General features: G+C 57.0%; 1 protein-coding gene across 3 annotated transcripts in view; it reads right to left on the bottom strand.

Annotated features, from left to right (window-relative positions):
* Nucleotides 1-27,997, bottom strand: part of BCOR (BCL6 corepressor) — a 119,065-nt gene that overhangs the window by 87,665 nt on the left and 3,403 nt on the right. The window contains exon 1 of one of the 3 annotated variants that reach the window (XM_005228296.5): nt 1,448-1,613. The exons of the other annotated variants lie outside the window; for them this stretch is intronic. The gene's annotated coding sequence lies outside the window, so the exon portion shown is untranslated. Of the gene's footprint in view, nt 1-1,447; nt 1,614-27,997 lie in introns of those variants that run through there. 3 annotated transcript variants of the gene reach the window in all.

The following is a 27,997-nucleotide window of genomic DNA, read 5'->3' as shown; positions in this document are numbered from 1 at the left end:
GGTTTACGAGGTTTACACGAGACAAACAAGCAAGCAGGGCACAACACAAGCCCCTGGAAGCGGCGTGCGCGGAGCTGCCAGGAGTCGGGAGCCCCACGCGCTCGCACGCCGAAAGCAGCCCCGGCGCGCCCTGACACGCCGCCAGCACCCACACTTCGGCTGGTCCCCGAGCGGGCGGAGCGGAGAGGTGCAGGGGAGCAGCCCCAGCCTGAGCCCACACCCCTCCAACCTTCCGCACGAACCCGCGGCGCCCGGCGCGCCCCAGTTCTGGGCAACTCGGCGCCCCCGCCCCGCCAGGGAGGGGCCGCTGGCATAGGCGACAGCCTCAACCGGTACACACCCTGCGGTGGGCCCATTAAGCCGAGAAGCCGAGGAAACTGGATGCCCCCTCCCCCACCTCTTCCATCCGGCTGGGCTTGGCCTTAAAGATCCCAGGCCCACAGTCGCAAGCAATACGAAGGATCCTCTCCACATCCACGTGTGACCTCCACTGAGCCTGGGCGCTAGGCACCGCCCCCCCACCCCAATCTCTCCGCGTTGCCTCCTCCCAGGTTTCGGTCCCAGCAGCCACAAAGCTACTTTCAGATTCAGAAAGGGTGGGGGGGCGGGGGAAGGGCTCTCTTTTAGAGTGGATCAAGGCTTAAGAGAGGCACGGGGAGGGGAGCAAAGGCACCAAAACAGGGCTCTGGGCCCCGCTGCAGAGACCCGCGTCCGGGCTTTAGTGACCACCCAAACTCAGGGGGCTTCAACCTGTGTGTTTCCCGCCCTCCCCCGTGCATCAACGAGAAGTGGACCTGGACAGGGGGTCTCAGACCAGTACCAGCCTAGGACCTTGGGAGACTCTGAAGGGAAGAGCGGCTCCAGGTCACCCCGTCCGAGCCTTCGGCGCCGTGCCATGCTCAAGTTCCCTATCGATTGGCGTTCTCAGCGCTATCGTGGCGGCAGAGAGACGGAGGGCGGGAAATCGGGAAGCCGGAACCTGCAGCCCACCCTGGACCTGAGAGGGGGGCAGGCGTAAGAACAATTCCCCCATCTCGCAATACAGTACACGCATGCATCGCCCTTCCTCCTAGCACACATTACGACTGCGAAAGCCATTACCGCCGGCGCGCGAGAGACTTTTTAAATATTTACAGCCCGCTCTCCGCACGGTAGCCTGATCCATCTTGTGGGCGCGGAGGCGGGGCGCGGGGCTCCGCTCCGGGGGAGGTGCGGAGTCGGGGCGGGGGTTCCAGTCGCCTTCCCCCGCGGCTCCGGGGTCCGCCCGGAGCTCCCCATCTTGTTCCCCCCGCCAGGTGGGTAGTGGGCCGGAGACTGCGCGCAGCGCGCCCAGGGCCCTGTCGGGGCCTGAGCGGGCGGGGGTGGGGGTGGGGGGCAGCGTCCAGGAGGAGGGAAGGCCGGGAGGCTGATTTAAAGGTTCTCACCGGGAAGCGAGAGAGGCACAGACCTGAGAGCCGCCGCGCGGTGAAATCCGAGGAGCTCTCTTGGCGAGGAGGGGCTGTCAGAGGCCATTTATCTCTCGCCAGAGTGGAGGCTCGGCTCCCACACCGCCCGCGAGTAACAATGGCAGCGATCAGCAGCTCTGCACGCGCTTCAGTGCATGAATGGATTGCGGAAGATGCCTGCGCTCTTCTTCGCTCAGGCGGCTCTCGGAGCGCCCCCTCCCCGCCCGCCGCCCCCGCCCCGCCGGCCTCCTCCGGCCCGAGAGCGCGCGGTGCGCCTCGGGGTTCGCGAGTCCGGCCCCGCGGCTCGGTCACTCTTACCCGGATCCCCCGCCGCCCTTCCCCCCTGCCGCGGCTCCCAGGGCTCTGGCACCTTGCCACCGAGTGTCATTAGGGGCTGAAACTTGACACAAGCCTTCCCGACGCAGACACCCCCGCCAGCCCCCTCCCTCCTTCGCTCCCCTCGCGGCAAGTTTACTTTCAAGGAGTTGGACGGTGTTTCCGCCTCAAAGGCCGGCCGAGTGAGGGTTCCAGGGGGAGGGGCGGGCTCGGGTGTCTTCACCTGCCCCACGGCCTAGAATGTTCGCAAGCCCCCGGCTGGCCCCCAGCCCGAGCGCCCAAGGCCCGCTCCCCCTCCTCTTCGTTTTGTAGCGGCTAATCCACCGAGAGTCCCAGCGATCCCCACACGCACTCCGGGCACCCCCACTCGGACCCACACGTCCGGCCACCTTTCGGGTCAGCGGCACAGCCGTGTACTCCCAATTCTCAGAGGCTTACAGTTCTCAGAACGCCACAGACGGCGCGAGGTGGGCCGCAGAAGTGGTTCCCTTTAACTCTGCCAAGGTCTCATAAAAGTCCCCCTCCAGGTGCTGCCTAGGGCTGGGAGCCACGAGGAGCGCAGTGAGCAATACTCCGAGCCCTTCTGGGTTTGCTTTAAGGGGAGCTAAACCCAGAACCTCGGGATGTTTCAGTCCTGGAGGTCGCCAGGCTCTGGATGCGGCAGACTGAAGCGGGGGAGGGGGCGCCAGGGGTAGGCCCTCTCCGCGATCCGACGGCCGTACCAAGTAGCCAGCGAGAAGAGGCTGGGTTGTGCCTGGGTTGAGGGAAGGCGGCCACACACGTGCGCAAAGAGCAAGGCACCGTAAAAGCTGAGACGCACTCGGAAAGGCAGAGCGCGCCCGGCCGACCCAGGAGACTGGCGAGGGCAGGCGAGAAGCTGGCAGCGAGACAAAGCGGGAGGAGAGAGCCAGGGAGGCTCAGCCGCAGACCCGGAAACGCAGGCAGCAGCAGACGCCCGAGCCCCGACGCGGAGGCGTGCGCAGCCAGGCCCTGCCTGGCATCCCTGGGTTTGCGAGCCCAGGGACGCTGACGCGGACTCTCGGCGGGGCCTTCTGCCAGACCTGGTCTCTGTTGGGCCTGGGCTGGCTCAGCGAATCAACTCGGGCCTTCCCATTAGATGGTGGGGCCCACGCCGTGGCAGTGGGCTTAACTGATAGGGACCCCTCTGGTCCCCGCCCCTCCCTGAGCCCCGGGACAAAGGTGTGGGTTTGAGGAGGTCAGCACTTTGTCCAGGCAAGAGTACAGCCCTCTAGTGTCCACCCTGGGGGCCACTGGCAACTGTTTATCTGACTTGCAGGTGCTGGGAGGCCACCACCCTCAATTGAATTGACATTCCAGCTTCCCCATCGCAAAACCCCTACGGCAAAGCCCATGCCCTGACTTTCCAACAACTGGGAATCGAGTGGACTTCCCACAAGGAGGAACAGTGTCATGTGAGAGGAGCTCCTCAGCCTCAAGTTCTCCGCTGCTCCCTTCCACTGCCTGCACAATGGACCCAGCACGCCACTCCTACTGGGCCAGGAGAGCCTCTTACTCACTGATCTCCCCTCCACTTCTCCCCACGCTGCCTGGGCAGCCCCGGGACAGAAGTCTCTGAGCTCACCTCTCCAACCTCGAATGAAGCTGAGCGTTTTCTCCAGGCTGTTGACTCTGCGGCACGCTGGCTGTACACACACACACCACGAGTTGTTCTCGCCCTTCCTGGGGGCCTCCCTTCTCATCTCCCTGCTGGGCGCCCTCGAAACCTGACTACTCAGCCTGAGTGCAGAGCCCTGGCAGAGTGGGGAGCCTGGAGGACCAAGGGGAGGTGGCCAAGGGAGAGAAGGAGAGGGCCCGTAATGGAGGAGGGGCCCCGCATGCCTGAGAGAAAAGAAGCCAGCCTGCAGCCACAGCCTGGAGGAGAGGGGGAGTATAAAGGGAAAGCCAACACTAATCCCTCAGCCTACCTACGTGGGGCCTGACAGTTTACAAAAGCCTTTTCCCTGAATATTATCTCATTCACTCCGGGCTATAAGGAAGGTAGGGCAGATAGCGTTACCCTCACTGACAGAGGAGAGAGATGACGCCCAGAGAGGTTAAGATAGGTCTGTACCAAGGTTGCAGAGCTAAGAGTGGTGGAGGAGCCCCCAGGCCTGGGGTTTCCTGCTCCCAAGTTCACGTTCCTGTTCAATAGCTCTGTGTGTGTGAGTCTGGGTGACTATCTGTGTGGAGGGGAAGGTGGGGGGTGGCTGGACAGGAATGAGCAGTCCAGTGAGGGAAGTCCAGGAAGGAAGGACATAGCCTCATACCTCTTCCTCTACTCAGGTCTCAGCCAGCAGCCTCCTGCTCTTTCCGTAGCAGCCTGTGAGCCGGCCCCCAACTCGCCTGCCCAGGGGTGAGCTGTCTGTGGCTCCAGCAGTGGCTATTCCAGAGGGCTTATATCTTTGGGAGGCCCCGCTCTGCTTGTCTGCTCGGCTCTCCTCTCTGCCTGTCATCCCCACCCCCAGCCTCGGCTGCAGGATGCCTTGCGTCCAACTGTGGTTTCCGGGCAATAAAACAACTATTAAAGTCTCAGGCACGGCTGGTGATTTGCATCACATCCTCTCGTGCATGGATTCAATATTTAATACACAATATTGAATACGGATATTAAAAATCAATAGCTGAGGACCCCTGGGGAGGCGGCACAGTGCGATCCTGCTTCAGAAACACAACCAGCTCCTCTTAAAAGATAGGAACGGCAAGTTCAGCCAAGCTGAGCCCAGCGCCAGGGGAAGTGAGGAGTAGTGGATGCCTCGCAGCTTCCTGATCTACTTAACTGCATCATTCCTAAGTCAGGCTAAAGGGAGGCCAAAGGAACTATGTGCCCTCAGGCTTTACTAGCTGGCAGTGGAGTGGGGTGGGGTAGAATTTGTTTCCAAGCTAGCTACCAGGTGGAGATGCCCCTTTTGTTGCCATTTGCACTTTGGTTTGGTTTGGTGCAGGCAAGCACTCAACACTTCCACCATGATGGCTCCTTCCCACCACCGATAGGCCCCACGGAGAGCTTCTGGCATAAGCTTTCAGGGAGATGGACCAGAGGATGCCAATGGCTCAGAATATTCTTTGTACAGTAAAAGAAATGTTAATTAAGCTCGGAGTCACAGGGTCTTCTGAGGCACCACCAGTCTTCAAGACAGAAACCCTCAAGCACATGACCTGCCAAAGGGCCTGGTGATGGCCGGCTGGTGACAGGACGATGACGAGAAGGAGGCAAGACACTGACGCGCTCCTGATCCAGAACAAGAATCTGGATAGCCTCCCGGGACACATAATTATCTTTTCAGGCCTGAAGAGGAACACAAATTACTCTCTTCTTTATCAAAACACAGAAATACACTTTCTCCTACATAGTAACAAGGTTCTTGCACACTGGTAGGGAAGGGGTGAAGAAGAATAAACATTTTTGAGAGAAGATTCCTTTTTTATCCAGTACAGAAAGAGAAGAGAAACTAACAGTGGGAGACACACTTAGCTTATCTGATTGTAAGGGCCTGGACGTTTTTCGATGCCAAAGAACTAGGTGAACTTGACCCACTGAAGTGCCATCCTAGACACCAACTTACCACATCAGTTTTATAGATTCCCTTTTTATCAGAGCTTAAATCAATATGGATGGAGTTGGAAACCTTGCTCTGGTTATAAATAGAAAGGACACCTCAGGAAAACCCCAAAGTGGCAATTTGGGTAGAAGTGAGAAGGGAAGGAAAGAGGTGTTAGAAAATGACAGTTAATGAGCCAGTGGCCTTGCCTCTTTGTTCCCTAACAGTTGTCAGAGAAACCATCAAAGGGAGGGAACAGGGGCCCTTCTCAGAACCGTCACAGGAAAAGCTGACTCGCTTTCTGGCTGCTGCAGATCCCCTTGGTGGTGGCTCACAGACCGGCCCCCTGGGAGTTTGCCTGTGTATATTTATGCGTTTTCGGGCTGGTGGTGCACGCACTTTTTACAAAATGTCAGGGCTGGGCCTGTGAAACCCACTACCAAAAGTTCTATTCAAAGGAAAAGATGTTCTAAGGCAGATGTTGTATACGGAACAACTGCTCCAGCATAGTCAGCAACATCTTCTTGGGTCCTTCAGCACTACCAAACTCCCTCACTTCTTCCCACCTTGGCCGTTGGCCAGGCTCTGGGCCTCCTCTAGACCCATGCAGACCTGATGGTTTGCACACCCCACAGTTCACTCGGAGCAGGGACATATGACCAGGGTATGAGCCAGCTGGCCAAGGGGGAAAGGAGGCTCAGCTCCAGCAGCAGGGGAAGGGGGGACCCAAAGACCCAGGGTACAAGCTCAGAACCCACCAAGGATGACACCTCCCCCTCGGACCCACCTGGTACTCCAAATCAAGACAAAAAATGGTGGCCTTGTCCCATATTGGTGGGCTACGCCTAAGGTGGAGGCGGCCTCTGTGGCATGAAGAACCTACACATCGGGTCCCAAACTTGCAAAGGGTTTGGAGGCAGGAGGTGGGTATCTTCAGGCCTCCCACCTCTCCACCCTTCTGAACATTTTCCTGGAACCAACTGAAGCTGCTAGTGGAGTTGTTCCTGAAGCTCCTCGGGAACTGTCGCTACCTCCTGGTGCACGACTGCAAGGAGAATGGCTTTCTGTCACAGAATCCCTTGGATAGTATTTGCATTCATCAAAACAAGGGGCCTCAGATTCAGGGGCAAAGCCTCACAGTTCCGATACTGACTCTGCCTTCACTCCCACACCTCGCAGAAACACACCCCCAAACTACTGGGGTGTACACCGAGCTTGAGGCCAGGGTCAGCGGAGGCACGGCCCCCACCACCAAGTTGCAGGCCAAGATAACAGCTGCGGGAGGGGGAGGGGAGCCGCAAGCAGCCACGACCGAACGGTTGCGATCTAGAAAATTCAACAAGAGGCCGCCGCCAGCGCGGCGGCGGCGGCGGCTCCAATTAGCTGAGCCAACTGGGAAGGCAAAGAGCAAGGCGGCGGCCCCGCCGATCGTGCCCGGGGCGACCAGGCGGGCGGGGGCGCGGGGCCTCGGAGCTGCCCGGGCGGCCCTCGCCCGGCCCCTCCCGCGGGCTCTCGGAGCGCGCCTGGTGTTTACACACTGTCCTTCCGACACGGGATCAAGTTTCAGGCCGCGCTGGAGGCGCCGGGGGCCGGCCACAGGCCCGGGAGAGGGGAAGAACTGGAACGGGATCGAAGGCAGCGCTGCGCGGACCAGAAGGCCCGGCGCGCGTGGGCACAGCTAGTGCCGCCATCCCCTCGGGGGTGGGGTCAAGGGAAGTCCGGTGGGCAGGGTGGACAGGGACAGGTGGGACTGCGGAGAGCAATCCGGAGGGAGAAGCATCTCCGAGTCGCTAGAGTGGTGTGCTTTACTCACTAGGGCCGGAGAACTAAGTCCCGGTGAGGGGCGGGGAGGCCTACCCAGAAGCCGGGCGCCAAGAACGCTCTGAGCGCCCCTCGTTGAGCTCTCCGCTCTTTCCCCCCAGTACCTTTGATACACTACCAGATGGATTCAGACCATTGTGGGGCAGGAGAGGAGCTAGAAGAGGAACGCGCTCGCAGAGACCTCGAGCCACCCCGCGCGCCCTGGCCCCGGGGCTGTCGAGGCCTCGGGCCGAGTGCCGGAGGGCTCGCCGCTCCGCGTCTTCTCTTAGCTGGCAGCGCGCGGGTGCCCCATGCTGTCAGGCGGCGGCGGGTATGCTTCCAGCAGCAGGCACGCTGTAAACAGCTGCGTGCGCGCCCTCCCCGCCCGGGCTGGGAACCTCACCCAAACACCATGTCGCCTGCTCTCGGGCTCCCGGCTGAGGCTGGGGGTGAGGGGGTGGGGAGGAGGCGCAGGGGGCGAAGCTTTTGTAGCCTAGCCGGGAGAACCCGGGCCCCCACCCCACCCCCAGGCCAGCGGGGCCCCGGAGAAAGCGTTCTGAACCTGCAGGGGTGCGGGGTGCTGCGGGGAGGGGAAGGAGTCAGCGCCTGCCCCCTCCCCACTGAATGTCTGCTTTGTTCCGGAAAACAAGGGAAGCATTAGGCTGCTGCCCCCGGGGAAACACAAAACTTCTTTTTGAATCTCGGGAAGGGCGGTTGACTGCGCTACGGGGCTCCCGAGACAGACCGAAGAGGGGAAAAGCTGAAAGGGCGGGTGGAGACAGGGAGACTCCGGAGGGAAGACGACGGACAAGTGTGGGGCGGGGAAGACAGCCGCTCAGGGTGACCGGGCGGGAGACCCGGGAACCCGACTCGGCGCGAACGTGCCGCGCGAGTTCCAGCGAGCAGCCGGCCCGGCCAAGTGGCGCCGGCCCAGCCGGCGGCCGTGCCAGCTTCCTGCCCTGCCCAGGACCGCGGAGCAGTCGGGGACGCCGCCGCAGGCTGGCCCGGAATCGCAGGACAGCGGGGTGAGGGGCGCAAAGCTCCCAGTTAACCCCAACCAGAACTTTGTGCATCTTATTTGCCCCTCATCCGCAGAGTGGGCCCGGATCCAAGACCTGGGGGGCCGTCGACTGTGGGCTTACACTCTTGGAGAAAGGAGGGGGGCAAAGGCCCAGGGAGCTCCCCCGCGCGGGAGGTGGGAGACTGTCTGAGGTGTCTTTGGTCTCGTTTGATGACCGCTAATCGGATCGGCTCCCAGGCCCGCTGTGCCGTTGCGAGGGGGCGGGTCACTTCTGCCCTGGCCGGTGCGTGCGGGCGAGGGGACAGAGCGAAAGCAGACCTGGAGCTCTCGCTCTCCAGCTCCGGATCTTCTCCCGACCGCCACCCCTCACTTCGCCTTTCCAACACCTAAGGAAGGGGAGGACACCCAGGCTCTGCCCCACCCTCCGCGGGGCGCTCCCCTCCGCCTCGGAAGCTCAGAACTAGAGCGAGGGTTTTCCCCCTTTCCCCTGAGCTCGCAGGGTTTCCAACTTCCTCTAAACCGCCCTCTCCGCTCCGAAAAGCCCCGAGGAGAGGAGCCGAAAGGAAGCACGCCGCTGGTCTGCAAAATGAAGACCATGTGTGAGGACGGCGGCATCAGAGTGAAGCCGCCGCGGAGTGAGGGGGGGTGGGGGTGGCGGCGAAGCCCCCGCGCGGCCGGAGGCCCGGGACAGCAGCAGCCAGCGCCTCTGCTCGGCGTTGGGGACGCGGAGCCGCAGTGAAGAACAGCGGAGAGGCTGGGCTGGCCTCGTGGCGGGCAGCAGGGAGGGGGTGCGGGGGCTGCCGCGCCGTGGGGGGCGGGGGGGCGGGGACGCAGCCCAGGCTTCCTGGGCCGCAGCTGCGACCGAGGGCGCAAGAGCAGATCGTGCTCCGCGGCGGCGGCCGCGGCGGCGGCGGCGGCTCGGGCCCGCCGCGCTCGCAGCTGAGAATCAACAAAGGGAGGCGGCGGACGAGCGGGGGAGGGGCGCCGCAGAGCGCTCGCTGGCTGCTGTGGAATAATAAAAAATAATTAATAATGATAATAAGAGAAAAATCCCCGGGCTTTCATGGCTCTGGGTTTCCGTGTGGCTGCCGCGGGAAGCGCGCTGTCCTTGAGGCGGCCTCTCTCGCCTGGTCTGCCCGCCCCTCCCCCTCCCTCGCCCCCTCCCCTCCCCAGGAACCGGGAAGAGAAAGGTCTGCAGCTGACAAATATTATCCATTCTCCCCATCGATCGCGGAGTGTACAGATGTGAGCGCTTGATGTGCCCGCGGAGCGGCGGATCCTCCCTGCTCGCTCGCTCTCGCCCAGGCTCCGCTCGCCGCCCCCCTCCTCCCCCTTTGTTCTCCTCCCCTTTCCCTCTCTTTAAATAGATTTCAGGGCGCTGCCTGTTGGAGAGCAGCTGGCGATCTCTCCCGAGAGAGGGAGCGAGCGCAGCCCGAGGTGCCCTGTCACCAGTCTCCCCTCCCCCACCTCGCCTTCCCGGTGAGGTCCCACCCCCCCCACCTTTCTCCAGTTTCCGAAAGAGAAAACACCGGGAACACCCACGTCCACTGCACCGCGAGCCTCTCGGAGCCTTTGGACCCCTCGCGCTGTCCCCGTGCTGGTGTCTGTGTGAGGAGGAGGGAGGGGGCGCAGGGAGGGGACCCAGGGACGTGCCGGAAGAGCCGAGGGTCGGGATCTTTCTCCGGCAGCAGCAGGCACGCAGCCCCGGTCACGCTGAGAGGGGACAGTTTACCCATTAGGGAAAGTCGGCGGAGGCGGCCCTTTTATTCCTCTTTTGCAGATGGCAGATTAAGCCAGCAGCGTCCGGCCTCAAAGGGGCCGGCCGCTCGGCTAAGGGTTAACCCGTCGGCCGGTAATCGCAGGCACACACACACACTCACACACACACGAGCGGGCGCGCGCGACGCGCCCTTCCCGCCCGCCCGAGCGCCCGCCACAGCCCGCAGTGCGCCCGGGGCTGGAGTGTGGGGCGGGGGGGGGGACTCGGGGGGAGGGGCGGGGCGGGCTTAACCAGGCCGCTCGGCTGAGCCGAGGCCACCTCGCCGTCTGTCACTTAAATGATTGTCCTCCGCTCCGCTCGGTGCGGTCAGTACGGGCTGTTAACAGGCAGTTGCAATCAGTTTCCGAAAGGTCAGCCAAGGTCCTCCGGCTCTCGCAGACGGAAGGCATTACGAAACCGCTTTTGTATCTGCAGGCACTTTAGAAAAAGACGCGAGGAGGGGCGCACCGCAGCGCCGCGGTGCTGCGAGCCCCGCGAGAGGGGCGGGGGCCGTAGGGCGGGGGAGCTCGCCCACCCCCGCCCCCCGCCGCTGCCTGGACTCGGCGGCGGGGAAACCACACCACGAGTGACCCAGGCCCTCCCGGCTTCGATGGGGAAGCAGGAAGGAAGGCGGGGGGGGGGGTCAGGCGGCAAGGCAAGGAGGAACGGGAGGAAGTGGGAGAGGCGTCCTGGCTCCCCTCCTCTCCTGGCCTTCGGCCCACCCCAGGACCCAGACCCGGGCGGGCGGCCCTGGGTGCCTCAAGACCCCGCTCGGACTCTCAGGTTCTCCTGTCTCTGGGAAGTGGGGCGGGGGGGAGGTGCTCGGGGAAAAAGACCCTCGCAGAGCAAGCGAGTCCCCGCGCGGTGCCTGAAGAAGCTGCTGCCGCCGCCGCTAGAAGTCGTCCATCAGCAACCAGTCCAACCTGCCAGTGATAATGTGCGATCAACACCAAATCACCCCCGCCAGGCGCGATCCATCATCGCTGCGCGCCGCGGGCCCGTGTGAGGCTGACTCCGGGCTTGGGGTGGGGGGTGCGGAGCAGGAGGCTATCGCCCAGCGCATTGGGACTCTCGGCGCACCTAGTTGCCCCTTCGGGAGGCCTGCATCCCGGCGTTCATAACTCTCCAAGTTCCCCAGCCGCAAAGTTCAGACCCGGTGGCACCGAGTTCCCAGCACAGGTCACTTAAGAGCCCTCACGCCTTACTATCCAGATAGGTCACACCCTCCCTTCCTCGGAGCTGCCCTGCCCGTCCCCTCCCCCTCCTTCGAGAAAGCCTGGCTGGCGGGAAATTAATATTTAATATCGTGAAATTGATTAAAGGGCTGGAAGCCGGCGATGGGGGTGGGGGGAAGGGTAGGGGCGTAATTAAAGATCTGAGAGTCGTGGCCGCTCCTCGTCTGCTCTAGCCTCACGCAGCCTTTGTGAGGTCGAGGCGGAACTGCGCTAGGCTGAGCCCGGCGGCCTCGGGGCGGTGGCCGGTGCTGCCCAGGATCTGGCCGGCGCCCGAGGGTGGAAGGCAGGGGGCGGGCTGTCTGGAGGTGGCCAGTTAACCTTAGCGCACCTGAGGCTGTGCCTACAGCCGCGCTTCCCATGCCTGCTTGTACCGTGGGCTCCTCTCGGCCGCAGGAGCCTGAGGGTTGGGTGCTGGAGCTTTTCGCTGCGAGTTCGGCGCCGAAGCGCCTTCCCGGCCCGGGGGGCCCAGGAGGGTTCATCTCCCCTTCGATTCCAGGGTCCCCAGCGCTGCCTCATACCTCGGGCCCCACTCCGAAGCCCCGGCTCCAACCTTTGACTGGGGTCTTCTGGGCCTCCCACGCCAGCCTTTCGGAAGCCATGAGCCAGATATAGCCAGTTCTGTAACTGGTGGCGAGGAGGAGGGGGTCCTGAGGCCGAGGCTGCCCGGAGCCCCCGCCGGTTCTCTCCCGTCCAGGCCCCACCCCGGGCCGCTCACAGTCAGCTGCACTGCAGATGGGGCCTGCCGCTCGAGGCGGCGGTCTCCAGGGAGCCGTCACCGAACCAGCTCCGCCGGCCGCCTGTCGTACCGTTTATGGTTACTGCGCCTCCCAGGAGGGGCACGGGGGCTGGACATGGCTGGAGGTGGGTGCCCCCGGGCCACCCGAGCTGGCGCTACTAGAGGAATTCGGTGGGCGCAAGGTCAGCGGTAACCCTTCGGCTCGGGCTACCGTGTAGAAACCGGATGGATTTGGCTCCGTAGTAGGATGACCCCCAGCTCCTGCAGGCCTGGCTCCAGAGGGCCGCTTTGAACTTTTTCTTGTACACGTTTTATTTTTTTGGTGAAGCGGCCTGTCTGAAAAGTACCAAGTGTGCAGAGGGGATAAAGCACAAACACTATAAGCAGCGTCTTTGGCCCTAATCAACTGGGGGCCAGGAGGGCCCACCAGGCTCCAGGCCAGCTAGAAGGAAGGTCAGGACCAAGGATTATTAGGCCCAGTCTTGGGTTTATTGCTGTACTTGAACAAAGCACCGGCGGCTCCCTAAACTGGAGCGAGAGAGAGGTAATTAATAGAGGGGCTGCAGAGGTAAAGAAAGGCTGGTGTGGCGGCTGCCTGGGTGGGTGGAGGAAGTGTTCTCCATGAGAATAACCAGTCGGTGCAAACGTTATGCAGAACGACTTTATTTCACCAAAACAAAACAAAAAAGTTCACTTTCAGCTTCTCACGCTGAGCTGATAAACTACATGCAAACCTGGGATGGAATCTTGAACCAGTGGGAGGTGTCAGGCTGCAATTTACAAAGGGCGAAGGGAAGCTTTTCCGGGTACCTCTCCGTTTCTACCATTGTGATTCTACCGGCATCAGCTACTCCCTCGGGTGGCCCTTCTGACCTCCCAACCTGAGCCCGAGGCGAGATCACTCAGAAGGCACCGCATTCATCAATGCCATTTCTGGTAAATTGGACCTCAGGTTCTGGAGTGTCCTAGAAGGCAGGAAGCTTACACAGTGCGCATACCGATGTCAGAGCAAATGTGATGGGCTGCTCACATTCTGTAGCCTCTACTGAATTATATTACGGATTTCCCAACGAGATGTACCCCATTTTCCAAGACATTCTTGATTTCAAGAGCTCTGGGCCTGTATATTAATTGGGCGCGATCCTCGATCTGCGGTCATGGGTATTGTGTCACTGTACACCAAACGTATGCACCAATCGTGTCCCACGCCTTAGCGGCCGAGCTGCCAGGGTGGAAGGAAATGGCTTGGGGTTGAGGTCTGCATCCAGTGGTACCCACTGGTCCGCTGTCCACTGTGTCTAGTCAGGCAGCCATCCTCCTCGCAGTCCTTATCTCAACCAGGACCTGTCCCTACTTCCTCCTATCGAGAGTCTGGGGGAGTTGGGTGATAAAACATCCCTTTAGGCGTCATCCAGGTAGGACGCTGGGCCAGGGAGCTTGTCTGGGGAAGGGGCAGGACTGGGTCCTCACCGGTCCCCTTAGGCCAAGGAGGAGCGGCCTCCCGCTAGGAGGCCCAGGCCCAGCGCGCAGGTTCTCGGGGGGCTGTGCCCGCCTTTCCCCCGGGCGCGGGCTGCACGCCGGCCGCCATCTTAGCCCGGGCGGCGCGGGCGGTGCTGCCCCCGGCGGTGGGACCGCAGAGCCGCTGGCCGGGCCCAGGCTGCAGTGCGGGCGTTCCCGGGGCGCCGTGCCCCTTTCCCTCCAGAGGCTCCTCCGCGCAGTTGGTCACGGCTGACCCCTGGCCCTGGGCGACCGCTCCTGGTTAAAGCGCAGGCTGTGGTCGCCCCTAGCCGCCACGCCAAGGCGGATTTTAATCCCGAGAAACGACAGCAGGTTCCAGGACTCCTGAATGGTCCACGCGGTGTGACCTCTCCTGCACTCAGCGGCCCGCAACTTGGGCTGCTGTCATCCTGGGGGGCAAGGCCTGGAGCACAGTCCCCACCGTCCAAAGGGTCTCTGAGCAGCTTTGAGGGCAGAGAGAATTTGAAAGTTATGTCTCTTTAAGGGGTCTAGGTTGAAGAAGACTCACTCTACTTTTCCGCCTTTTGACAGGGTTTTATGGAGAGCTTGCTCAGGGCTAGGCACTGACTTAGGCTCTAGGGGAATCCAAAAGTACAAAAGTGAATTCTGTAAAAAGGCACCCCTGGCCCTCAAGTAATTTACAATCTAGCTGGGGAGGCAGACTTGTAAATGACTAACTAAACACAAATAAAAGGCAACGTGAAATTAAGGTAAACAAAGGGCATGAATCCTGCAGCAAATGGTCTGGGGAAGGGCCAATTAATTGTTTTAAAAATAACCTTTACTTCTAAAAATGGAGAATCCACTCTGGGAGGGGAAGGGAGGATAAAAATATGCTAACACTGAATAGTTTCAGGGTTCCAGGGAATAACAGTCATCACTTCTGAAAGGTTGCTGTTTAGGAAAAATGGTGAAAGTTTATTTAAACTAAGCAAAATACCAAGATTCAGAAACTTAGGATTCATGTCTCTGCTCCTGACATCAACTGAGCTGTAGAGATGCAGTTTTCCATCCAAACACAATACCACCACCTCCTCCCTCCCTCACTTTGAAATCGGTAAAACTCCCATCACACTTCATAAAAAGCAAAGTTTTAGAAAATAAAACTAAATGGAAGATGAGAAACTTCTAAAAAGGTTTGCAGCTGGAAGACAATGGGAATGAAAAAAGAAACACACAGAACAAAAAAAGATCAGCCTTTTTGCAGATGGGATCCAAGATGTGAATGCAAAAAAAACTGCCCCAAGATGATTTGTAGAGAGGTTGGAGAGTGTGGGAAAAATCAGTCATAGGTCAAAGAAAATGAAGCAAATAGAAAAAGGAGGCAATTATTAACTCCAGGGGAAAAAAAAATCCTACAAGAAAGGAAACGCAATCACTGAAGCTCATCTGCCTCAGCAATAAACAATCCATATGTGGTTACAAAGTAAACACTGGACATGAATTTAATAAGAAATTATGGTACAGGTCTATTGTGAGGGTGGGGGAGGGGAAGTGTGACAAAGAGAACTAAAATCCTCCTCTACCACACCAGGAGGTCAACAGATGATGTTATTGTGGATTTTTTCCAGAAAAGGCCACATCTACATATTACTTAGAAAGTTTCTTCTAGCAGAAGAAACTGGCAGAACAAGGGAGAGGGGTGCTTTCTTATAACAATCCTTTACATACTATTTGGGCTTCATAAACTTTGGGCAAATAATTCCTTTGTGAAAAATACAAATTAATTTTAAAAAGTAAACTCACATATAACTATAGAAATAAAAATATAGAAAAATAAAACTGAGAACTCCCAGCCACAATGATGTAACTAATGTCCTTTGAAACTGTCTTTCTTCAACATACCCAGTTCCAATTATGCAAAGTATGGAAAGAAACAGGAAGGCAAATGGATTTAGAGCGCCTGGCCTGTCCATTCCTAGCTATAAAGAGCAAGTCACCTAAATTTGTTGTTCTCAGGAGACGCCATTTCTGGCTTTACTGTGAAAATACCTTCCCAAGTATTAATGGAATTTCAAATACCCACACTGTCCACTATAGAAATGAACAGGCGCAAGCTTTACAGGGCTAATTTAGAAGGCTTCCAGAGGCTTCCCCTAGGAGCCTACTGCTCACACCAGAAAAATCCCTCTTTGGAGTTAACTTTGATTAGGAATTGCTTTCTCTGGACGATCCTCCACTTTTAAATGCAAATTGTCTTTGCCCATTACACGTTAATGTGAATTTCAGTTCACAGGTGACCTGTTAGGATGTCCAACTCTATTGCACCACCTGTTAGGGTCTTCCACTCAAATGGCTGCACCCACTACATATAGTCCTGCAGCTAACAACATCCCTGAAAGGCTTCACCTTCAAAACCAAAGAAAACATCCCCCCGCCCCCACTTCAAATCCCACCTTGCTGGCTAAACAAGAAACATAGGTAGGGTGACACCCCTGTCTTTTTTTTTTTTTTTAACTCCAAATAAAGCCTAGGAAGGATCTAGTAATTCAATAATTTATGAACACTGGACCATGCAGATGAGAGGGGATGAAACAAAGAGCGAATAACGGGCCTACTGCTCCAACCTGCTCAGTCAACGCTGGCTTGATCTACAGCCTAAGGCTGGCCCGATCTGCTCCCAAGATGCCCTTTTGACCCCCGTCCTGTCCTGTGTCACCGTCTCTTTTCTTAGTGATCAGAGAGAAAATCTGTTTTGCCTCTGCCCTGAGAACAGAACTGCCACTAGCCTATTTGCTGCTATCAGGAGCACTGGAGAAAAGTGCCTCTGGGCCTGAATTCCAGTCCTCACTTCCTGTGGTGGCTGGGAGCCTTAGTACAGCACACGAGCTACACAGCCCGACCTGGCCCTACTCCAGAAGCCAGCTTCTTTGGGGGGCTATACTGAAGGTTGCTCAGTTCTGACGCACAAGGTTCCTGCTCCATTTGGGTTTCTTTGGTTTCCCAGCAGAGCAGACCTGTTTTTCAGCCCTGTAGACCCCTAATTACCTGAAGAGAGGCTGAGGTGAACCAGGTACATCCTGGGAAGTTGGGGTGAGGTCAGGAAAGGGGCAGGTCAGTCAGAGTTTAACTGGGAGTCCTCCACTAACTCAGGGATTTCAATTTTCATTGAGATCTAAAGACAGGAGCATCCCGCCCCAAAGCCTTGCTGAAAATGAAATCTTCATGAGGAAAAAAGGAAAGCCAGCCAGAGGGTGCACATGCCTTTTGGAATTTAAAAAACGGGAAAATGATGAGATTTCAGATTTAGGGAAGGCGTGTCACATTAAGGGAGCCAGAGAAAATAATAACTGCCAATTCCAAAGCAAAACAAAATCGTGTTTTTCCACTGCGTTTCTATCTCTGTCTCCTAGTCGAGCCACAATGAAATAGCAGATCAAATAGCAGATCAAAGGCAAAGGCAAATACAATTATGTTGCCTGTGAAACCCCTAGCATGAAATTAGAAGTCAAACTCTCCATTCAGGGGTTAGAGACAAGGATAATGGGAACCTGGGGCCCTAGAGATGTACCCAGCCCCTTTCAGTCACAACACTATCCATGGTGGATATTTAAAACCACACCTGGGGGTAGGGGACAAACAGTAAGTATTAGAGTCATTTATTATTAGAGCAATGTATTATTTTTTTCCACACTTTAGCAAATACACTGGCTCTGTACCACAGACAGGTATCTGTATGTTGAAAGAAAAAAAAAGTGATTTGCAAGCAAATCATGAAAATAATGTTGCCTGAGGCGATGAAGGGTTACCACAGATCCCCCTAAGATGGCGGGTGAAGGATGGTGGCAGCCAGATTCCACAGTCCTGTCCTTTACCTGCTTTCCCTTTCAATGCTGAAGGGCCTACAACCCAGCTGATCCCACCAACCAATTCTTCCTCAGTCCTTCCCACACATCACAAGCTCACAGAGAGAGCTATCCTTTGATATCGTCTATTTTCCATAAGACCCATATTTGCTTTATGGCTCTATTTCTTTTACCCTGGCCTAATTTTAGCTCTCTGTCTCTCCCTCACCCCCCATATAATTTATGCAGCCTCTTGAGGGTACAAGCTCCTATTATAATGTAGACTATTCTGTTTAGAGCCAGTGCTAATTAAGCTTAGCTCTCAAGAGTGCCTGGCATGGCTTGCTTTCTTCTTTCTTTTTTCCCCAGTGACCATAAGTTCTTTGACACTCCTCCCAATGAGGGGTAGGTCTATGTCCCTTTGCCTTGAATCTGAGTGGGCCCGTGACTCATCATAGGCAACAGAATATAGTAGAAATGACGCCACATGGTTTCTGAGGGTGGGTTGGAGGAGGTGATGCTGGAAGGCTTGTTTTTGGAGCCCTGAGCGGCTGCTATGTAACTTCAAGTCTTGCTGCCCTTAAGCTGCCATACTGTAAGGAAGCCCAAGCCACACACAGAGCCCTGTGCTGGTGCCTCTGAACACAGCGGAGGTCCCAGCCAGCAGCCCGACAAGTGGGTGAGGCAGCCTCCAGATGATTCCAGCCCCCAGAATCTCCACTGAATTCTGGACCCATTGAGTCCATAAGCAGAATTCAGTTGCTTTCACACTAGCTCCCTTGCTGCTGACAAGCTCTGACCCTCACTTCTGATAGTAAGAAGGGGAGGTCAGTTTTATAATATGCCTGCTGGAAGGCAAGCTGGATTAAAATCACAAGTGTGGAGGGCAGGACACATTTCATCACAACCCAAATCCTCCACCTTGGATGGAACAACTTCTTGTTCTTTACGGGATCCCTGGAGGACAGACAGTGACCTGTCTCCCTCTCAAATCTGAACTCACATTTCCCCTAAAGCAGGGGTCCTCAACCTCCGGGATCTAATGCCTGAGGATCGGAAGTGGAGCTGATGTAATAATAATGGAGAGAAAGTGCACAGTAAATGTAGGGTGCTGGAATCATCCCACACACACAGTCCCTGGGGGTCTGTGAGAAAATTGACTTCCACGAAACTGGTCCCTGATGCCAAAAAGGTTGGGGACTACTGTCCTAAAGGATCTGGTTGAAAGGACCCCAGTTGTTGTTACCTCCGAACCTACGCTGGCTGTACAAGCGAGCCAGTTCATGGGGCAGGAGAGCAGGACCAAACATTTCCTCCTCCCTCCCACATTTTTCTTGCCTCTTCTCAAAGGTTCTCCTGTCAGGGAGGGGGTGGGATGGAATGCAGAAGGGGAGTCAGCTTGCTTCATTTTCTTCCCAATTCCTCCACAAACCCCACATCTTCTCATTCCCTGACCCCCAACTACCCCATTGCATTACAGTCCAGACATATACATTTTCATCCCTGATACTCAAGGTCACATTGGCTTGGCCATACCTACAGAATCACCCAGCAGCCCTTGGGCCTCTCCCTCCCTCCGATCCCCCTCTTTCTGCTTCCCTGAGACAGGTACTCAGAGTCCCTGCTGCCCAGGCAGCCCACTGACCCTCACTCACAGCCTGCCCTCCTGGGAAAGTGCTGAGGGAGGGGATGCCAGACATCTGGAATGTGGAAGACTGAGTGGGGGGGCATGGGGGGCCAGGTCCTAGTTCCCCTACCCCCACCACACACACCCAAAAAGCATGGCAGCCAAGGGGCAGGAGAAAAGAACAAGCCACCTGCAATGTGCAGACAAATTGGCCAAATTGTGTGGGGGGTGGGGGATGAGAGGCGAGGAGCTACTGAACAGGCCAGAATAGGCCAAGAAGCAAAGAGAAGAGGCAAAGAGAAGGGCCCCTGCCCTGCCAAATGCCAAGGGGTGAACTTGTCAAAGATAAAATACAGCCATCCTTGATGGCTCAGCAGGTAAAGAATCTGCCTGCAATGCAGGAGATGCGGGTTTGATCCCTGTGTTGGGAAGATCCCCTGGAAAACATGGCAACCCACTCCAGTATTCCTGACTGGGAAATCCCATGGACAGAGGGCACGGGGTCGAAGAGTCGGATACGACTTGGCACTGAGCAGATCAGCAGAATCGCGAAACAGGAGCTGAGATGAATGAAGCCCAAGGGACAGTTCTTCCCCAGATCACAGAAAGCCAGCACCAACTGGGGTTATTTGCTACCACTCATCTCAGGTGGCTTGGCCACAAGAAGCCCTGCAGAGGAGCACACAGGGGCCTGGGCCCTGCCCCAGAGCCTGAGTTCAAGGGCTGACATGCCCTCCCTCGCCCAGCTCACAGCCTTGGGGCTGCCTGCCCGCTGAACAGTGGGGTCCTAGTGCTCCAATTCCCAGGGCTATGGAACACACATTTTAGAAACAATTCCCTGCTGACCCAAATCCCAGGCCCATGAGGTCTTCTTATGCTTCAAACAGTATCAGCCCCAACCCTCTGTCACTCCTTCAAGAATAAGCGCACAACAGTTATCAAAACCTTATTATTATTATTGTTGACTAAAACCTCATTATTGCTTTACATGCAATTACTTCACACGTCTTTCCCCAATCTAGTGATGCAGGCACTCTCATGCGCATTTCACAAATAAGGAAACTGAGACTCAAAAAAGTTACATAACCACTGGAGGCAGAGTGTTAGTTGCTCAGTTGTGTCCAAATCTGTGCGACCCTACGGACTGTAGCCAGGCTCTTCTGTCCATGGGATTCTCCAGGCAAGAATATTGGAGTAGATTGTCATGCCCTCCTCCAGGGGATCTACCGTACCCAAGGATCGAACCTGGGTCTCCTGCATTTCAGGCAAATTACTGCTGAGTCACTAGGCAGAGCTCCCATCTTAAGCCCAGATGTGTCTTGCTCCAGAGCTTTCCACCACACCTGTGATCTCCCAAACATTTTGACCACGTATTTAGTGCCAACCTGCACCAGGCTTGCAAAGATAAATAAGACAGTCTCTGCCCTTGGGGAGTTTGTAGTCTAGTGTGGGAGACAGAAGCGCTGCAATAGGATAGGATAAGGGCTCTGAACGTGGGGGTAGTCCAAGTACTTTGGAGTGCTTCTGAATATCTTGATCATTATCACCCTTTCACCTCTCTGCTACTTTCTGAGTCCCTCTGGTTCTTCCTATCCTTCCTTCAGCACTAGCTGCTGGCTTCTCGTCCTTGCTGGTTTCTTTCCTCCTATCAAAGGAGTCTGTGCTTATACACCTGGCAGGGATCCTGGCATCATACTTGTCTGGAAGGGCTGCCTTGGCTATGGAGATGTCTTTGGCTTCTGGGGTCCCTCTGGGAGGAGCTAGGCCCTGTTGGTCGACCCAGGCTTCCTCCAGTGGGACATGGGCACAGGAGCCTGGACACTGAGCAGGCTGGTAGGCCCTAGCAAGGCTTTTATTGAAGCCTGTTAAAGGGCTTTGGGCTTCCTCTGATGAAAGGCGCTTAAGTGCATCTGGTTTTGATTACAGGGGAGGAGAAAGCCAGGCGGTCTCTCGGGGGTTGGACCCGTCATCTGGCTCTGCCTTCCTCCGGGCAAAGCAGGCTGCTGGTGAGGCCAGGAGGCCAGGTGTGGGGGGCAGGCAGGAAGCAGAGCCAGTACAAAACCCTCCAACTCTGCGAGTCTCCTGACTCCCAGAAACAGCATGGTGGCTAAGAGACGTCAGGCTCCTTTGATAAAGTCAAGTTTAGAGTCGCTGCTGGCCACCCCTGACCAACTGCTCTTCACTGATTTCCACCCCCTCATCTCCACAATATCCTCCTAAGAACCCCTGACCCTCCAACAACCTTCCCGCCTGGCTGCTCCCTCAGAAGAAGTTACAATAGGCTTCTGCCTCAAGGGCTTCCGCAAGTGATGAAAACTAAGGAAATGCAGACTTTTAAAAGTTAAAAAACCCTTAATGTTCTCTTTCTCCTTTTCAACTAGCCAGTTATCATTCCCCATAAAATAGACGTCGTTAAGGATTCCACTTCACTGTAGCTGACTACGGTGCATTAAAGGAAGAGATTAGTATTAAAATAGGGTGCCTGTCCTGGACCATCACCAAGCACCCCCAAAGCCGCTCTGTGCCCCGCACCTGTCCCCGTGCGGGACTCCACGTGGGCACAAAAAGCTCTTGGGGGATCGGATGGGTTAACCGCAGGACGCGGTTTTAGGAACGAAAATGCATTTTCTTATTCCCACTCTGATTTAATCCTGCTGCGTGTTATTATTGTCAAGTCTCTTCGCACCATCGTTTCTAAAAAGAAAACCCGTGGGTCTGCGCTGCCCTTCGCCGCCTGCTCGGCTTTTATTGTGCACGCAGCCCGGTCTGCGTGGATCCGGCACGTCGTGACCGCCTCGCAGGCGCGCACGGACACCCTCGGATTGGCATTTCGATAAGAGCATTGTCTCAGCGGCGACACACACACTCATGCACACAATCGAGGGCTACAGACCCCTGGCCAACCCTCCTCGCAACCCGTAATTAGAGATGACCTTTGCGAAAGGCAATTAAAATATGGTAATATTCGATGCGCTCGCCCCTTTTCAGACAGGCAAACACACAGGTGTTGGCTTCGGGAGGCTCCACCTGGCCCGGCCAGGAGGCCTCCTCCGGCTTATGAATGAACTCTTTCTCCCGGGAAGCTTCGACTCCCCGCTACCTACGCGAGCGCGGGCTCCCCCCCTCCCCCACCAGTGCTCAAGCAGCCGGGAGCTCGCCAGCGGCGGCGGGGCTTTGTCATCCGAACGCACACACAGACACGCACACGCGCGCACCCGGTCGCCACGGGACCGCGGCAGCCGCCGCGCCGCGTCCTTCTTCGCTGCGCTCCCCTCCCCGCCCCCTTTTTTAAGAGCTGCTCCAAATCCTTTCTTCTGTCTTTTATGTGTGCGGTCCTTTTAATCGAGGAGCTCGGAAAGCGTTTTAGAGAGGCCTCCCGCGGGACGCAGGACCGCAGGACTCGGGACGCGCGCGGACAGGACGCGTGGGCAGCTGGGCTTTGTTCTGCCCTTTGCCTGGGTCCCCAGGGCGTAAAAGCCTCTGCTGCGCGGGGGCCTACCGGTGAATCGGCGGGCTAGCACCAGCCCTTCCCAACCCCCACCCAAACTGGAACGTGAAATCCCCTTCGGAGTACACTCCGGACTTGATCCGAGTGGGGCGCATCGCCCTGGGGAGGGTCCCGTGGTCACAAGTGGCTCTCCCCGGACAGACAAATGTGCAGTGTCATTATGGTAGTTCCTGTTGCTCCAGGCCCCGGGGGTGCCCTCGCGGCGCGCACGCACCCCGCGTCTACACGGCCTGGAGAGCGAGAGGGGGGCTCAGAGGCTGGGACTCCCCGGGGGGCTGCCTGGAGGAGACGCCTCGTCGGGCCCTCCCGCACCTCCCGGCTGCCTTCCGGGACCGCGAGCACAGAGCCAGGGCGGCCTCTCGCCTTTCATTACCGGGCCTACGAAAGCAGCAGCCCAGGCAAATATGTAGCTATTAAAATTAATCGCCCTGCGTTGTCAGCTGAACATAATGCAAATTATTTATGGGCTGTCTGCGCAATATTTATCATTGTGCAGGCTCCAGGCGCTTCATGCCTCCCGGCCTCCCCCGCCCGCCCCGGCCCGCTCAGGGCGAAGCTGCGCGCAGATTGCGGCGGCCAGAGGGCTCTGGGCACCCGAAGGGAGTTCCGAGGGCGAGGCCGCGCATCAGCCTGCTTTACAGGCCGAGGGCCTCACTTTGGTTTCCAACACTCATTCCACATTTGCTGGAGGCCTACTACGTGCGAAATTAGATGACGGGGGGAGGAAAAAAAAAACCTTGGGGAAATTGGAACCAAAGAGACAAGCTAGGGCCGGAGGGGCGATACAGGCCGAGGCCTCTTGGCTGCCCGACTGAATTTTCTGTGACCTAAGTCTGTCCTCCAACTCGGGAAACCCATGTTTGCCGAAGCTGGATTTGCACTCTGAGAAACCCAGAGCATCGAAGGTGCCCAAGAGTACAACGCCGTCGACTGGAACAGGAATTCGCTGTCCTTCGAGCCTCAAAACTTGTTTGCAGATCGCAGATAACAGATTAACTGCTAATTGTCGAAATCGGCCAACCATTTAGTTTATCACTGCTGGGGGCCCCTTGGTATTCGCTGCACTTTTTATATGTAAAAACAGCCTTGGTACCTCCTAAACGGCTTTTGTGTGGCTTTTGTTTCTCTTTCAAATACGGTGTTTTAAAAACCAGCAGCAACACGCCACCCCACCCCCTCTCCAACCCAGCCTTCTCGTAAAAAAAAAAAAAAAAAAAAAACCCAGGAGGAGAAATAATCTATAGGACAATCCCCCCCTACTGGTCGGCGCTGGCGTTAGGGCTTTTTACGCAGATCGAGTCGCCCTGGGCTGCAGAGGTAAACAGGCTTTCTGCACCGTTGCTAAATGAATCACGAGGGGAAGAACGGGGGCTGCGGGCGAGCGGGGGAGGCCTCAGGATCCGGGCTGGGTGCCAGGGAGGGGAGGACGCAGCCCGAGGGGCAGTGGGGTGGAGGCGAGTAGACCCTGCCCGGAGGCCTCGGGCAAGGGAGGGGAGAGAATGGACGGTGGGCGGTCCAGCCAAAGGCCCCCGTTTGCAATCTGCGAGGCAGAGTGAATGCGCGGCCCAGGCCTCTATCCCCAGTGTGCCTGGGCGCCACCTGGGGCTGGTCACGCTGCGTGAGTCCATCTGCGGGGAAGGAGGTCGTCGGGCGCCGCCTCCCAACACACAGTTTTAGTAGCTCTGGGTCCTCAGGACGCAGAGGCAGGCCTAGGTCTTTCTTCTGATGTTCATTTAAAGCAAATGACTGCCCTTCCTCACTGTCTTCCCCCCACCCCCCAAAGGCCAACGTCACCTCGCCCTTAGTGGATCAAGTCCGAGTCAGGACCTACTTCCGGGGTCCTATGGGGGTGGCCTGGTATCTATAGCATCTGCTCTCCAGACTAACAGAAGGATAGGGAGCCAGAAAGCTACTTAGAATTTATATTCTTCATCCGGTTTTCTTCTCCTTAAAGTGTGATTTGACCCGGTTTCAAGGTCTTTTTTCCTTTCATTTAACCCCCACTTTGGACAGGAATGTTTCTCAGAACATTCCAAAGAATGTTCTGTTACCTCAGAAAGTTAATTTGAAGTGATGTAAAAGAAGAAGATGTTCAAAATCTTAAATGGCTTTTGGATACTGTTTATCTGTACATTCCTGTGTGGATTAGAGGAAGGGTTGGTTTTTACTTTTTTTTTTTTTAATCAGCAAACCACTCTGTTTTCTAGGGTAAGAGAGATGGAACATTAGTCACAATGATGTGGAGGGGATCAGGTCCTGTTTACCAAATGCTTTAAGATCTTGGTCTTCAGAATCCCACCTAAGAGGGGCAGGAGACTGATTTTCTGCCCCAAACCCCAAACAGTTTCAGGAACAGTAAGTTTCTGGCCTCATTGAAAAGGGGCCAGAAGTCAGCTGAAACCTACCAGCTCCTGCTTGCCTCCACTCTCCTCCAGATCAATGTCATTTAGTAAATGTTGCATCCCTTTCCGAGATGTGTCTACTGGGACCCAGGTCACCCTCTGGGTTGAAGCAGCCCCGACAGCCCACAGTTTAGGCACCTCTTTCGACAGCCTGCAAACCGCACGGATCACCTCTTACAACCCTCTGGTTTACTCACTTCCCTCCACCGGGTCAATTCCCACTCCAAACCCGGGAGGATAATTTTAAAGTGTTTCTGCAGACAGACCCTCCAACCGCGCCGGAAGTGTTTTATGGACCTGTGAGCCGAGTTAATCCCAGGAGGGGCGGCAGGATTAGTCCCTGGCATGGGTGGGGGATTCCTGTATTAAGGTTTAATTCCCATGGGAGAAGAGATGGGGGTCGGGTGGCTTCAGCAATGTGTGCCCCCTCCCCCACCGCATTAAACTTCGCGATTTGGGCTCGAGGCGGATGGAAACTGAGGCATGTCGACACCCCAGAGCCTCAATCCTCGCCGAGGCATTGTGTAAAGGGGCAGAGGGCGCCCCGCGTAGACGCATCCTGGGAGACCAGTGCGGACACAGGGTGAGTGGAGACCGCAATTGTGTGCTACCTGCCCCCACCCGCGCCCCGGTTTTATTCTTCCCTCTCCGGCAAGGAGGAGAGCCGCAACCCGGGGAGGGAGCCGGAAAGAAACACTTAATCACCGGCGTCTCGCTGCTCGTCACGCGAAGATGGCAGCGGCTCCCCAGGGTTTCAAGGTTCCGGGAAAGGCGTGTGTTCTGCCTTGAGGCGCGCGGGCTGCTGCGCTCCCTCCCTCGGCTCGGCTGCCGGCCGAGGCCTCTCAAAGCCCGTAAGTGCGGATAGGCCGGTTTGCCAGTCCCTTCTCGGGCTCTGGCGGTGGTTAGGGCAGCCGGGCCCAAGGGTCTTCCGAGCTAGAAGTAAAGGCTCCAGGATGATGTGAGATGGGGGGCTGATTTTCCAGTGCCGCCTCCGACCACAACACCTCGCACCCCAACCCCAAGACACACAGGGCCACACTCTGGCCCGGGCATCCAGGGTGTCAAACTGTGGCCAATACAAGCCATGCAGGGCAGACTCCTAGTAGCCGTGGTCGAGACTCGGCCAGCCTTCCCGGAGAGGGTATTTATCGCCATCCCCATTCACGCGTAGGCCCCACTGTTTGGCCCTCGCCTTTGACCCCCGGGCCATCATGAAACACGAAACACAGAGTGCACAGGTCCCCGGCAGCCACCGCTACTTCCCGTGGGAGTTGGGGATCCCCAGCCTGGCTGCTCGCCCCCGAGGCGCCAGCGTGTGCACGGACCCTGGGGAGGGGCGAGGTGGCACGGCTCCCCCAACCCCGACTCTTCCGGAGTGCAACACACAACCGCCACGGGCTTCGGAAGCGCCGGAGCTGGGAGGAGGAAGGGAAGGCGGAGGCCCGGGAGGCGGGCTGCGGGCTGGAGATCCGTGTGTGTGTGTGTGTGTGTGTGTGCACGCGCACGCACGCGCACCCGGAAAGGGGGATGAGTGTATGGGGGCGGCAGGGTGAGTGTACGAGCAACCCGGAACCAGCTATCCCAATCGAGACTCGTCTAGCTGGCCTCTCCAGCTCCGGTCCTCAGGCTCCGTGCCCAGGGCTGGCGGCTCAAGCGGAGTGGAGCCCGGAGGTGCGGAAGGCGCTGCTAGGCATCCGGCCGGCTCCGCGAAAGGAGTCCGGGGGTACGCCCGGGGCCCAGGGACCGGCTTAACCTAGCCCCCACCCCCACCCCGAAGGCGGTCGTTTAACTCCGCCTCCTGAGACCACTGACTCTCGGCGATAAGGAGTTCCTTCGCAATCGGCTGTCCCCAGCCCCCAGTCACCTCCGGCGGACGTGACCGCCGGATGCTATGCGGCGACGTGGGGCGAGGGGCCTTTGCACTGCCTTCCCTGGTTCCTTCTGCCGCCACTATAACGTGCTTCTGTAAGAGGCTTCGGGACTTCCCTTTGCAAGATAAGGGCCAAATTGTCGGGCTTCCCCATCTCTTCCCATAACCCTTTGGAAGGTGGTAGGTCCAACACCGTCTCCCCCCAACCCAAACAGCTCACCTTCACTACACAATACCGGGGAGGCAGCACAGCCCTACATTCCTCAGTTGGGGACCATCCTGGCCATAGCCCAAAATGTGCCACAGAGCCTCCTAAGCGTTCAGGACCTCAGTGTCCTCATTTGTAACATGATACCGGTAACTGTCTAACTCATAGGACTGTGTTCAGGATGATATGAATTCATACATAAAGTGCATAGGACTCTGCCTGGCTACAGTGTTGTTAGGATTTGATACTTTTACCAGGTTTCCCTGGTGGGCTCAGACAGTAAAAGCATCTGACTGCAATGCGGGAGACCCGGGTTAGATCCTGGGTTGGGAAGATCCCCTGGAGAAGGCAATGGCAACCCACTCCAGTACTCTTGCCTGGAAAATCCCATGGATGAAGGAGCCTGGTAGGCTACAGTCCATGGGGTCGCAAAGAGTCGGACACGACTGAGAGATTTCAGTTTCAGGTTACCAGGCTGAAGCTGCTGAAGGCAGAGTCTGGACAGGGTAGAAAGGGTGCTGATGCTGTGCTGTGCTCAGTCCTGTCGGACTCTGCAACCCTATGGACTGTAGCCTGCCACACTCAGTGGCAGGGGATCTTCCTGACCCAGGGATTGAACCCACATCTCCTGCACTGCAGATTCTTTACCTACTGAGCCACTTGGGAAGCCCAGAAATAGCACTACTGCCCATAAAAAAATTAAGGCAAAATGGGCTCAAACTGTCTCGACTAGACTTTCCCTTAAAGACCCGTGTGTGTGGTAAGGATGGAAGGGGAAACTGCTTTAATGGTGCTCATTTAGACTGGATTAATGGGAAGCTTCTGCCAGGGCTCAGGCACCATTACCCACCCTCTCCCTGAGGCCTTGGGCGAACAGCCCTGGTTTAGAGGACGTCCTGTAGACTCTTGCAGGCCACCCTTTCTGATGGCTCAAGGCCACCTCCTATAAATCAGTTCTTAGAGACGCTGGGCAAAAGCCACATCCTCTGGGGATGTAAGTTAGCCAGAGTTTAACGCCGGTCCAGAGCTGGCAGGCAGCAGGCCCCAGTCCCTGGGCTGCTGGTGAGTCTCATTTTAGGGACACACAAATGTACCACTATTTACGTAAATAGAATGGGTCAGATGTCTGATTTCCAAAAGCTTCTCATTTCCTTTGAAATGGGGTCTCCTGCACGATGGGGCGGGGC

This window comes from Bos taurus, chromosome X (assembly GCF_002263795.3).
Source record: "Bos taurus isolate L1 Dominette 01449 registration number 42190680 breed Hereford chromosome X, ARS-UCD2.0, whole genome shotgun sequence".
NCBI lineage: Eukaryota > Metazoa > Chordata > Mammalia > Artiodactyla > Bovidae > Bos > Bos taurus.
This window is presented reverse-complemented; position numbering and strand designations above follow the sequence as displayed.